General features: G+C 30.9%; 2 long non-coding RNA genes across 4 annotated transcripts; both read left to right on the top strand.

Moving 5' to 3' along the window:
- Positions 1-3030: 3030 nt before the first annotated feature.
- Positions 3031-6315, top strand: LOC141702809 (uncharacterized). 3 transcript variants are annotated; one of them, XR_012567268.1, is made up of 6 exons: positions 3031-3193; positions 3381-3457; positions 3835-4389; positions 5111-5359; positions 5462-5641; positions 5775-6315. It is a non-coding gene; the product is annotated as an uncharacterized LOC141702809 (long non-coding RNA). The 3 variants fall into 3 exon arrangements; XR_012567267.1 differs by having other exon boundaries at positions 3373-3457; XR_012567269.1 differs by having other exon boundaries at positions 3373-3457; positions 5111-5370.
- A 1726-nt stretch (positions 6316-8041) lies between these two features.
- Positions 8042-10209, top strand: LOC141702808 (uncharacterized). The gene is made up of 6 exons (XR_012567266.1): positions 8042-8298; positions 8379-8443; positions 8526-8630; positions 8876-9005; positions 9491-9556; positions 10028-10209. It is a non-coding gene; the product is annotated as an uncharacterized LOC141702808 (long non-coding RNA).
- The last annotated feature ends 4211 nt before the right edge of the window (positions 10210-14420 follow it).

The raw sequence follows: 14420 nt of genomic DNA, 5'->3' as shown, positions 1-14420 counted from the left end.
GAAGAAGCCAAGTCGAAGATCTACAACTGCTTAAATTCTGATATTTATACAGATTGAAGTTGTTATCAGAAGTTGAAATTGGTAAAAACTTTAACGACTGTAAGTTGTAGTTATCTAGTCTATTTCTCATGCATTTGTACTTAATGTTTTTGACATCATCAAATATCTGTTAAACTTGTATATTTGTTAATTTACAAGTTGGGGGAGATTGTTAGATATATTTGATAATGTCATGGCTAATATGTTCTATGTTTAGCTTTCAGATCTTACGTGAACAGGATAAATCAGTACTTAACTGTTGATCAGTACTTATACTGGAAGTCAGGACTTAAGGATATCAGTACTTATATTATCAGGAGATAATCATCAGAAGATAGATATCAGAACTTAAGTGCTGAAGGACAATCAGATAAGGAAAGTAGCTGATTAAAGGAAAGAAGATTGAGATAAACATAAGAAGAGATATGCATCAAGAAGGAATTCCGTGAAGAATGGAATACTTGGAAGAAAAGATATCTGATTGATATATTTTAGGAAGCAGAATTATATCCCATATCAATTAGCGATTATCTTGTAACTGTGTAGTATATAAACACAGACATAGGGTTTACACTATAAGTGTTATCATTATTAGAAAAGATTATTCATTGTAACCCTTGCAGCTCTCGTGATATTTGTTCATCACTGAGAGGTAACAGTTTCATACTGTAACAGAGTTTATTATTTCAATAAAGTTTGTTTTCTGTTACTTATGTTCTTAAAGTTCGATTTGAGTGTACTATACACTGTATTCACCCCCTCTACAGTGTGTGTGTGACCTAACAAAGATATATCAATTTTAGTCATATGAAAAAATTATTAACAAATTTGAAATCCATCTTGCATGTCAGGATTAGAAACATCCGGTAAAAGTACCCCTCCCGACAGCGAGACTCGTTCCTGATTTATAGGATTAATTTTTAAAATGATTTTTTCGACAATCCAACCATACGGATGTTAAGATATATCAATTTTAGTCATATTAAAAAATTATTAACAATTTGAAATTCATCTTGCATGTCAGGATTAGAAAAATCCGGTAAAAGTACCCCTCCCAACAACGAGACTCGTTCCCAATTTACAAGATTAATTTTTAAAATGACTTTTTCGACGATCCAACCGTACGAATGTTAATCTATGTCAATTTTAGTCATATGAAAAAATTATTAACAAATTTGAAATACATCTTGCATGTGAGGATTAGAAAAATCCAGTAAAAGTACCCCTCCCGACAACGAGACTCGTTCTCGATTTACAAGATTAATTTTTAAAATGATTTTTTTGACGATCCAACCGTACGGATGTTAAAATATATCAATTTTAGTCATATAAAAAAAATATTAAAAAAATTGAAATTCATCATGCATATCAGGATTGGAAAAATCCGGTAAAAGTACCTCTCCCGACAACGAGACTCGTTCCCGATTTGCAAGATTAATTTTTAAAATAGTTTTCTGTACGATCCGACCGTACAGATGATAATTTGTATCAATTTTAGTCATATGAAAAAATTATTAACAAACTAAAATTCATTTTGCATGTCAGGATTAGAAAAATATAGTAAAAGTACCCCTCCCGATAACGAGACTCGTTCCTTATTTACAAGTTTAATTTGTTAAATATTTTTTTCGATGATCTGACCCTACGGATGTTAAGATATATCAATTTTAGTCATGAAAAAATGAATAAAAAAATTGAAATTCATCTTGCATGTCGGGATTAGAAAAATCTAGTAAAAAGTACCACTCCCGTCAACGAGATTCGTTCCCCATTTACAAGATTAATTTTTAAATTTTTTTTTCGACGATCCGTCTGTACGGATGTTAAGATATATCAATTCTAGTCATATGAAAAAATTAATAAAAAAATTGAAATTCACCTTGCATGTTAGGATTAGAAAAATCTAGTAAAAAGTACCACTCACGACAACGAGACTCGTTCCTGATTTACAAGATTAATTTTTAAAATGTTTTTTTCGACGATCCGACTATACGGATGTTATGATATATCAATTTTAGTCATATGAAAAAAATATTAAAAAATTTGAAATTCATCTTGCATGTCAAGATTAGAAAAATCTAGTAAACAGTACCACTCCCGACAACGAGACTCGTTCCTGATTTACAAGATTAATTTTTAAAATGAGTTTTTCGATGATCGAACCATACGGATGTTAAGATATATCAATTTTTGTCATATGAAAAAATTATTAAAAAATTTGTAATTTATCTTGCATGTCAGGATTAGAAAAATCTAGTAAAATTACAAATCCCAACAACGAGACTCATTCCTGATTTACAAGATTAATTTTAAAATGATTTTTTCGATGATCCAACCGTACAGATGTTAAAATATATCAATTATAGTCATATGAAAAAAATATTAAAAAATATGAAATTCATCTTGCATGTCAGAATTAGAAAAATCTAGTAAAAATTACCACTCCCGACAACGAGACTCGTTCCTGATTTACAAGATTAATTTTTAAAATGATTTTTTCAACGATCCAACCGTACAGATGTTAAGATATATTAATTTTAGTCATATAAAAAAATTATTAAAAAAATTTGAAATTAAGATTATTTCTCGATTTAAAGAATTAATTTCATGATGATTTTTTTCCGATGATCTTGCAGAATGTTAATGTTATTACTTTTAATATTGTAAAAAATAATTAAAATTTCAATTTTTTGGGAAAATTGAATAACAGTCCAAATCCAAAAATTAATATTATTTCTCGATTAAAAAATTAATTTCATGAAGATAATTTTCTGATGATCTTACAGAATGTTAATGTTATTACTTTTAATACTGTAAAAAATAATTTAAAATTTTCAATTTTTATGTCAAATTACGTTATACAGAATATTATTTGAAGTTACTATTATTTTAATGGAGTTACTTGTAAATTTGATATTTTTTTACTCAATCAAGACTGATATTTGTTTCCCTCCACCGGCCAATATTTCATTTCCCCTTCTCAGATTTTGGTTTCCCCCTTCTTTCTCAATCCCTAAACATCATACCCGCCGCTATTCAATCTCACATCATAGACAGAACGAACTCTCTCTTTCTCTCTATCTCTCCCCCTCTATCTCCCTCTCTCTCAATCTTACAACCAGAACCAATACACTTCATACACACCGAGATAGATGTAAGTGTATATATCTCTAGGCATCACACACATCTAGATGTATATGTACTTTTTCTTAGATTTGGGTCTGTTTTCTATTTTCTATTCTTCCTTTTGTAATTCAATTTTTAGGTATTATTCTTTTATTTGTTTGGGGCTTCAGTTGAGGATTGGGTTTCAATTTATGTTTGGGCATAAAGTTATGCAGGTGAAGCATTTTGGGTGCAGTGGAAGGACGAAATGGAGTCTTCTTGTAAACGAGGACACTACTGATTGCCATAACCCGTAGGTTCATCACTATTATCTTAAACTACTGTTTCAGTCATCCCTCATAGACATATAGCCTTTGAACTTTGTTGTTTAAGACTGGTCTGAGTCCTTTAATTGATGTCTAATTATTACAGTGTTGCCTGCTTTTTTGCCTTTAAGTAATGTATTTTTTGTTAGTTACTCTTTATATGCCTATATTTGCTTTTTTATAAGGATGTCAAACTAGTTGAGGCCTTTTGTTGAGATATGAATGCACTTCATAAGTACTCACATCGTAATTTTATAACTTGTTGACAGTTTAGTGTTTATGACTTCTTCCCATTTCTTGTCTAGTACTATATTACAAGATAAAAGGCAAGGGGTCTGACCTGTCAAACTCTTCTCCCTTGTAGAATGAAATCAGGGTTTTTGACTAGGTACATTCACAGCCTGTAATTAATGAGAAAATGAGAGCCATACTTGTAGACTCGTTGATTGAAGTTCACAACAAATTCGATATGATGCCAGAGACTCTTTACCTTACGATCAACATAATCAATCACTATCTAGCAACGAAGACAGTGGCAAGGAAGGAACTGCAGTTATTGGTAAAGTCAAGCAAGAAGTTGTAGAAGTCAAGCAAGAAGTTGTAGAAGAATGGGACGAAACGTTGCCTTTGCGTGGAGATATTATAGAAGGTATGGCAGAGGATGCTAACGATGAACTTCTGTTTGTCAAGGCAAAAGGCAGGTCTGATTTCAGCTTGCAACTTGGGAAAATTAGTCGTCGTAGAGAGGACTTGTGGTTAAAAGTCAGAAGAGGTGAGAATGTGCTTAAGCTTCGTGTTTGTGTTGTCCCTGAACGGAGTTCAAAACTCCAGAAGAAGTTCACATTTAGAGCAGCTTAAAGTGACAAACATGTTGCTGTTTTAGCAGATTTGACATTTGATCAATGTTGTGAACTGCAAGGTAATTATTTTCATTTCTTTTTGCTTCTCTATTTTTTTCACATTTTCTTTTATTGCAAATATAATGAACTCATCAAGAATTTATCTATATTAAACTCATGTTTAAGATGTATTAGTGAAAGCTAATAAGCTATATCAGATATTAATTCTAGTCATATACACATATCAACTTTGATGCTGAATATTGAAGCAAGAAGCTCAATATTGCAGCAGTCTACCTAACCATTTTACAGGGTAAAATTAACTTGCAAAATATCTCTTTTCTTTATTGATATATACAGATATTAAATCCAAAACAAAGGATAAAAGTGGTGGTGTTGTAAAAAATATGAAATTTATACAAAAAATATATGAGGATGGATGGGAGGAATGATTACCGGGATGGGAGGTGTGGGTAGCATCAACTTTTGCAGAAGCAGAAGAAGCAAAGCAATTACCCATCTTGGTAGCTGCCTCCTTAAGTTTCCCCAATAGCCTAGAATTGAAAGAGAAGATAACCAGAGAGAGACAGAGAGAGAGTTAATTGTAAGTTGTTACTGCTACCACTCATAGGAAAATAGCAGCACTAGGCAAATACATATGTTAATTATGTAGTAAAAGCCAAGAGTACAGTAACTAGTAAAATGAAGTCAAAAATAAATGGAGTATGTATGCATATGTTGATTATCTTTCTCTTGATGAGTTCATGTATTATATGTTTTAGCTGTAAAATGATTATGCAGAAATGAGCAGGAGGGTGGTCAATGTCAAACCTATTGGATTTAATCAGAAGGGTGTGAAATATGATTGGAAAACGAAAGTTGGAACTTATTTACCTGATCGGAGATCAACTGTTGTCAGTTCCATAGTTTTCATGTCTCTTGGAACGGAGACTTGTGTCGAAGCTACAACAGGCAGAGCGATGGCATGGTTTACTGTAGCAGTCTCGTCGGGAGTTCCACTTTTGTTTATTAGTATCCAAACAGAACAAAGTATCACCTCGGTATCTTTGTCATCATTTTTCTCAGTGATTTTGTCGTTTGTATCCCATTGTCCATAACTGATAACCTAGAGCCTCTATTTTCTTTATAAAGGACAACGCTAGTGCGGTGGAAAAGGAGACAATCTGGGGCAAGCAAAACTACACTGCTACGATTCAGATTATGAAAGGAATAAGACTATGGTTTTTACCAGGAACAGAAGAGAAATTAGTTGAATTAACACCACCACATGGTGAACTCAGATTCAGAATGGAAATCAAATAGGCGGAAGAGGTAACATGACTGCATCCGAAATAAAGAACCATTTCACTTTGCTTGCAAAATCTTATACTATTTTTCTTTAAATAAAAAATTGATATAGACGTTGCTAAATACTACTAAAATATGAAAATTTTGTAAAATGCAGGGATTTATCTTTTTCTATGGGGTGACTAGAGGAACAGCCGCTGATAGAGCTGGCCTGAGACAGTTATATGAGGAGGCCCGAAAACCCAGACACCTGGTTGTGATTTCACGATTAGAAGGGAAGAGTTTAATGCCCACAAAAGCTAGTTGTGTTGGCCTCATACATTCCTGTGACAATACGGATATTAAGGAGACACTTACATCAGCAATGGAAGATTTAGACAGCATAAAACTCCATGTAATGTATTGGCCTAATAATACAAGTACAAATCCTCTTGGACGAGCTGGTGCTGTAACGGTTAGACCTCCAACTTAATTTCGCTTCAGAACTCAATCAACAGATACTAAATTATTGCCTTCTCTGCAAATTCAATGCTTACACTAATCAACAAGTGCTAGTTATGGAGAAGAAAATTCTAGGTGGGCTAGAATGGAACTTGACTCTCCCTACTTCTTATGAGCATATGTATGCAAATTAGTTATTATGTACCTTAATGAGCATGTTTAGAAATAGATTTTAAGTTATAGTTGTAATTCTTGTAGAGAACCTTTGTATTATAAATTTTATTTCAATTGTGAAATAATAATTGAATTATTATAATATCATTTTATTTTAAAATTGATTTATTTTAAATAATGAGATTAATTTTGTAAACAGTTGTGTGAAGCCCACTTAAAAAATGATGAAAACCGTTGTATGTCTCACTGCACATATTTTTTTAAAAAAACTGCTGTCTTTTGATATTCTTTGTAATGGTTTAATTTTTTTACATCATTGTCTTTTAAACAAAAAACATTCATGACAATGGTTTTAACTAGTTAAATTTTTTTTATAAACTGTTGTTTATGAAAATATTGAATAAGTTAACAATAATGGTTTTTCTACAAAACCATTGTTGTTAAGTTAGATAGACAATAGTTGAATAAAAACACAGTTGTTTGAAAAGTTTCAACAATGGTTTGTTTAGAATAACTGTTGTGTCTTCCAAGTTAACACAAGTACTCTAACATGTTGTTTAATTTCTCTTTTTATAAGGGTAAAAACAACCATTGTCTCATGTTCAATCACTGTTGGATAGACAACCGAAAACATACTTGTCACACAACAGCAAAAAAAACAGTTGTATCATTGCAAATATGTTGTAGTGTCTGTAAAATATTAAATTAATTAAATTAGGGCTCATTTTACTATTTTTATACATTTTCTCAAGCAAATTTAACAAAAAATAAGCATTAAAAATATGGATTTTGACAAAGAAAACAAGAGAAGTATGTACCGATCGACTAATATTATTTTTCCAAAAGTACGCATAAAATTTTAGTATATCAGATAAAGCAATCTTGAAGAAATTGATTTTCCAAATATTTAAAAAACATATCACTAAATCTTTCAAAATTTCTAAAATGACATTATCCGGATATATAGATAACATTATATAGATGATCCAAATAGTATGAAGGATTACTCAATATATAAATTATTATAAGATATCATTATGATGAATGCTTTTGTTGCATACCGTAACATCACAAGAAATATTATTATAATGTGTAATTGAATGACGTATAAGATGGAAGATGAACCACGGGCAATATATTTTATTATCAATTTCAACTTTCACAGTTGTCAGTGTTCTTATAAATTATATATAATGTATAGCTTAAAAGTCACTACACTGAATCGAACCCCGAACGACATGAAACCGGCTATTCGCCTTTCAAATTGTTTCTTAAATTATAAATGACTCAAAATCACAATTAGAATGTGATACGCAATTACAATGTGATAACAGAGCTTATTTTATACACTACGCCATAGATGACCTGATACAATGGTTTTTGAAAAGCGTTACAAGCATTTCGTTGTAATAACTAAGAAATGCTTATGCTATTGTAACAATATTTGGTGTTAAAATAGCTATTGAGCTAGTGTTGCATGAGAGTTATGGTGTTTCACAACATGTAACACCACCAACTACTATTAGAATAGATATTTTTAACTTTTTAAAATTTGTAAAGTGAAAATATAATATTTTTTAATTTTAACCTATATTTTCTGATTTATTAATAATTTGATAATGTAATATATAATATATTATAAAGTATAAATTTTATTTAAACATAAATACAAAATTTAATTTTAAAATTTTTTATTTAATAAATAATATTTTGTTAAAAATAATAATATAATAATTAAAATATAAAATATGAAAATAAACTTATTACTAAGTGAATTATTGGGGGTAGATTTCCCCCAAATGAAAACAAACCCACTAAATACACCTTCCTCCTCTTGTCATCTCACTCCATTCTCTCCCTCCCCCCCTCCTCTTCCCGCTTATCCTCTTCCCGCTTATCCTCTACGCTTATCGGTGATGCCTCTATGATTAAATGAACTCACAATCGTTATATTGTGCATCTCGATCTTTTTTTCGCTTTATTTGATTTTGCAGGATTTTTAGGGTTTCAAATTGGGTAATTGAAGATATTAATTGATTTTGTCATCGGATCTGTACAACTTATGGGTATGTATTGTTCCTATTCGGGTAATTCAAGATATGTATTTGATTTTGTCATTGGATTTTTACGGTTTATGTGATATCAGATATGTACAATTCAAAGTATAAGGGACAAGACAAGCTTCCGGTGATTGTGTGGGTGGTAGCTCAGGTAAGCTCTTAACACTAAATTTTGTGTAACATATCAGTTCTTGTGCATATGTATGCTAAATATAAATTCTTATCTTATTTAGGCCTGTCAAGGAGATCTCGCGGTAGGGTGGGAAACAATACCCAAATCCACAAACAAGGGACTTGGTTTTACAGTTAGTGGAAAGGTATGTTCACACCGACAAAAGGTATGTTAATTCTTGATTTTCTTGATTTTTTTCATTTAAAAATATATGTTATTTTTGTAATTAGCTTGTAAATTTGTTGTTTTTAACTAATGGGTAATTCGAGAAATTAGTTTATGTTTTTATTCCGTGATTTTAGGTAACTTTAATGAATGGGTTTGGTGATTATTAAAGAATTGAGTTGTATGAGAATTTGTGGGGTAGTGATATCAAAATTGGGATTAATTAGCTCGTATGTGTGTTTTCAGGTGAGTTTGTGAAGGTGGGATTGTAGGCACTCTAAGGGATTTGTGTTGTGTGAAATGTCGATGGTGATTTCTTTGAAGAAGTTAGTTTCGTGTGTCATTCTTGATTTGGATGGTACACTTCTTAACACAGGTAGAGATTTAGCGACTTGTCTAATTAGAAATTTGTAATTAGATTGTGTTGTATTTTGCTTGAAGGGTCCGGATTTAATGAAAAATATCAAATTGTTTGATATTCTAATATTGTGTATTGTTTGTGTTTTGTGTTCAAGTAGAGAATATTTGGTTCTTGCACAGTGTTCAATTTAATCTGCCAAGGGACTCGATTGCGTCTAGCAAAGCTAAACCTCAATTTATTGTTTGTGATAATGTTGTATGCTTAGGCTGAGAATCTGAGAAGAAGTTTGTTTGTAGTTGCTATTACTGAAATTTCTATGAAATCTATGAATCTGCTTTCGTGTTCTGCTACATGGTAATTTTGTTATGTAATTTTTTAGCATGAAGAATTGTTATATACCCTATTGATGTTCTATGTGCTAATTTGAATTACATGATGGTGATGGTCAATAAAATGAGATTGGTATAACTAGTACCTAGTGATGTGTGTTTATCTGCCAGGATTTTTTATAAGGTTTAGTGGTCCAAAGCTCTATTCTTCCTACTCTGCACAAATAAATGAAAAAGGTATTTAATTTTTCCTTCTCCTGTTATATGCCAGCAGTCCATTTGTGAATTGGTTTTAAGCAGAATATGTCAAAGTTGTGTTTTGATTTTGTGGTGCATATGCATATGGTGTAGATGCTAGGAGTGGGAAAGCTTCTTGCAGCCTAAAATCTCACATTGCATCAGATGTAAGAGTTACTTCATTCGAATAAAACTCACTGTGATGTGAAATATCCTTTTAAAACAATTAAATGGGATCTTTCACATCACAAGGAGCAATAAGATTTATTTCAATGAAGTAGAATTTTATATCTGATGCATTGTTAGATTTTTTCTAATATACTCAATTAACAGAACACTAGAAGGAATAAAATGCCATGAGGTAAACCTTCTACTTATTCGGTTTGTAGGTATAAGTTTAAAAACCATCAATTTTCATTCTTTTATTTGCTAGTTTCTGTGACTTTTTCTCATTCGTATTCCCATGTGCAGATTGAGGAACAAGGTCAAGAATGGCACACTATCACGTCTTTTTAGCATAGTCATTTTCTTTTGAATTGTAGTTGTAATTTTACTGGTCAATAAAATTGTTGTAATTTTATTTGGTTTTTGAAGTGTTTTAGATATGTATTGGAGATTTTATTTTGGTTTTTGTTGTACACAATAATAATTGTTTAATAAATTTTATCAGAACATGTATATTAAATTTTTTAATAATAATTGTTGTATTTTCCTATTCAAAAATTACAAAATCTAATGTTAGTTAATTGGGCCCCGGGCCCACATGTCGGACCCACATTCACCCACTTTCATAAAATAACCCAACCTAATGTAACATCTATAAATCATTATAATTGGCAATGTATTGTTACATTAGGGGCCTATTGGCATAATTTTAGTCATGTCACAACAGATAGCCAAAGTGTTACAATAGGGGCCCTGATGTAATGCTCGCAAGTGCAACGCCTCTTCCTGTTACAATAGGTCTATTGAAACACTTTTATGGCCTATTGTAACAGCAGAATGCCATTGCATCAGGCCATCTATGGCGTAATGATATCACAATTTACACAAGAGTAAATAACTCCAATAAAATTAAACTTATAGAGAAAGCATCAGCACATTGTTCATCATTCATTGATGATCGCTCATCTACACTATTACAAAAAAAATCTCATCTTAAAGTAAACAAATCGTTTTGATCATTAGAAGCAAGTTTAGCAATCATGAAATCATATCATCTAAAACGGTTAAATGGAAAAGAAAATAAGAATCCCATTAGAATTAAATATTAAAAAAATTATGTAATATTTAAAAAATTTGTGCATCACACGGGTTTTAAGTTAGTTATAATTAAAACGAATATAAACCATAATATAACTCATAATGACAAGTAAGCGAAATAGTCATGACCACGCCATATTATATGCTAAAGTGATCTACATATATATGACGGTGTTTTGACCACATAACACCATAACTTTGTGCAATACATGTGAGTACAATAAAAACGTCTATCTAGCACCAACTATATTATTGATCACAAAAGCGGTAACTAATGTTTTGGTATATTTTTACGATATTTCTTGTCAATATTATGATGGTTTGTTAATGAGATTAGACTATTTTTTAACATTAATATTATATATTCCAGTTTTAATATAATTTAGAATTTTAGATATTATTTTAATATTATCGAAATTAATTACTCACATCAATAACATGAAGATGTGTTTATCCCTAAAAATTATGTTTGTATAATCCATATATTGAGGATGTGTATAACTATTATGATAAACATTTAAGAAATGTTTACACACGTTTACCTTCTCTGTAAACCTTCTAATTTGATCGTCGCCTTTTTACATATAGGAATTTTTACAAAATTTGGGTGAAAAAATATAATATTTATCTTTCTATCTAAAACTTTATTATCATTTTGATTCTCTAAAATTTTATATTTTTATCAGTTTAAATAAGGATGTAAACTTATATTGCACATAATGGTTATATTTTTCTAAAATATGTTATAAATTAAAGTTTGTAAGAACACGTTTTCGTCTCAGGCTTGCTCCAAGATTAACTGACGAATCCAAAATTAAAGGACCAGATATTCATGTAAGAGTAGTGATAGATTTCCCAAAAATCTTCCCCAAATAATACCAAATGATGTGGCTAACCAGAGTTTTAATTTGTGGACCCATATTTATCCAGGCCTGGTCCCATAATATATTCAGCATCTGGGGGAAAATTTTGGGGTAAAATTTAAACTTGAATCAAATAACAATATTATTTAGGCACACCATCTTTTAGCGGGATACTCATAACAAACCTCATAATCTTGTATTTTATCATTTTATTTTACTATATATATTTCCATTCCATGTATTTTTACATAAATAAATTTACATCTCTAAAATTTTACATCTCATTGGGTTGAATAAGAATGTAAACTTGAGCCTCCCAAATTAAGTAGTCATTTTAATTACAAAATAACATATAAATTTAAAACTTACAAAGCACATTTTCTTTTGCAAAACAAATTTTCAAATTAAACCAATAACCTATTCATAGAATATATATTCTATTATATTACTTTAATTGTGAATTATATTATTTTCCTGAATATTATTTATAGCATTTAGCTGCAATGTGGGACCACATCTTGAAATAGGGTTGTAAAAATGTCAACAACTAGAGATAAGAAACGGTTGAGGTGGCATTTTCTAATTAAATTTGATACTGCTGCCTATAAAAAGAGGAATCCAGCTTTAATACATACAATGTATCTGGCTATATAATTTGTCTATCTGGTGTACATGAGTAGAGAACATATTATATTTCTCTTCGCTTTGCCTGGGGATTTCTTCTGCTTTTAGGGCTTCTGTTTCAAACCCTAAGCATCTCCTCCTAATGTTCTGTGTTTGCTGTGAGAGGAAAAGGTCCATTTGCTTTTAATATGTTCCTACTATATTTCATTTTTTTTAAAATGTTCTTTTTGTTTGATTTGGTTGTTGCATCTTGTTTAATTAATACTAGTTATACCAGCCAATTTGGATTTTTAAAAAAATAATTTGACACTAGTGTTATATTAAAATTTTATCTTAATATTTATTGCTATTTGATTTATATATGATATTATATATTGTAAACTTTGGTGTGTAATTAAATTAATTAATTTATTATCCGGTTCTTTTCTCTAATACTCGTATTATCAGTAATTATTATCCAAGACTAACGGAACGCAAAAAGGAAAGCGGGCATAATAATTTAATTAGTTAAATAGCTATTTGGTCCTTTTCTCTGATATTGAATTAGGAATAATTAATTGGGTACTAGTGCAGCGGAATGTGACATATTGTTTATTGCTTTATTAAGGTGATATGCTACAGTTTTATAATTTAAAAATTGGTTGGCCAATAATTTTATTCCGATCTTATGTATTGCGTGTAATTTTCATATATATTGCGCGGATTACGTAAAATATATGATAAAATATTATTATTCTATTTATTTTACCTCTAACAATTTGACTTAGGGTTTATTATTAATTTATAAAACAAAATAATTAATTAACTTTCAATCATAAGATAACAAAATAAGTTTATAAGATTTCATTCTTGTATTATCTCTGGTAGAGATTCTCTACGTCGTATATCATAAAAGTAAAAGATTTTTTTCCTTGGTGATAGTAGAATCTTAAAACTTCATCATGTATAGATGCCTCCAATCACTTCTCGATGGCCTTCAGTGTCCTTGAAAGACTGATATTTATCTGTATAATTTTGCATAGTTTCATTGTCAAGAAGAAAGAATCATATATAGATCAGTTGTATATCATGTCTAATTGTGAATGCATCTTGAAAGGAAGTTCATTGGTTGCATCATGTAGTTTGAAGACCATTATGAAGAACTGTGGATCTACATCATCTTCCTCCAAGAACATCGACCAACTTGTTGATAACATCACTTCATTATCGTTAGATACAAGGACTTTGGTTGTGCAGAAAAATGCAACGGATGGATGTCAGCATTTTTCGATGGGGTACAATGCTGTTCCCTGTGCTTTGAATTTGTTATACTATATATATATATATATATTCATATTTCTTTATGCGCATGGGATAGGGGCGTATTCGATCGAGCCGAATAAGGCCAAGCTCGGCTCGACTTCGATTAAATAGTTCGGGTTCGAGCTCGAGTTCTACATACATTTTAATCTCAAACTTGAAGCTCGGCTAATAAAAGTTCGATTGGTTTGAGTTCAACTCGAAATCTCGAATCGATAACCAAATATTGACAAAAACTTGAAATGTAATCAGTTCGGATCGATTTCATTTCCATGAACTATATCAAATATAAATAATTTATTGAATATTTACATCGTAATATATTTATATTAAAAAATTAAAAATAATAGAGGCTCACGACCCTTAAGTGCCGAGTAATTTGAAGTTTGAGCTCGACTCGGTAAAGAATTCAAATAGCTCTAGTTTGGTTCGGCTATTACCGAGCGCCGAGCCGAGTTCGAATATTTTACAAGCCGAGATTGTCTCACGAACAGTTGGACTCATTTACACCCTAAGGAACAAGAAATGGTGTTGAACATAATTGCATTAAATATTACTTAGCTTGCATTCGGTAGTAGTGTTTCCTTGTTTATCTCCCAATGTTTATTTTGCATCTGATGTGTGTGGTTAGTCAATATGTGGCTGATACTTGGGAAAATGACGAGAAGGCATGCAGCCCTTTCGAAGTGAAAATTTATGAGGTATGGTAGCAGCTAAAAGAACCATTTCATGTTCCTCAGTTTAAGTGGTCGCGCTGCACAAACTGTGTACCTGACCTTGGTTGAACTGCAGGAAACTCATGATGTTCTTGAACC

Source organism: Apium graveolens, unplaced genomic scaffold (assembly GCF_009905375.1).
Source record: "Apium graveolens cultivar Ventura unplaced genomic scaffold, ASM990537v1 ctg5761, whole genome shotgun sequence".
Lineage (NCBI taxonomy): Eukaryota > Viridiplantae > Streptophyta > Magnoliopsida > Apiales > Apiaceae > Apium > Apium graveolens.
Note: the sequence above shows the minus strand (reverse complement) of the source record. Positions and strands in the feature narration are given on the sequence as shown.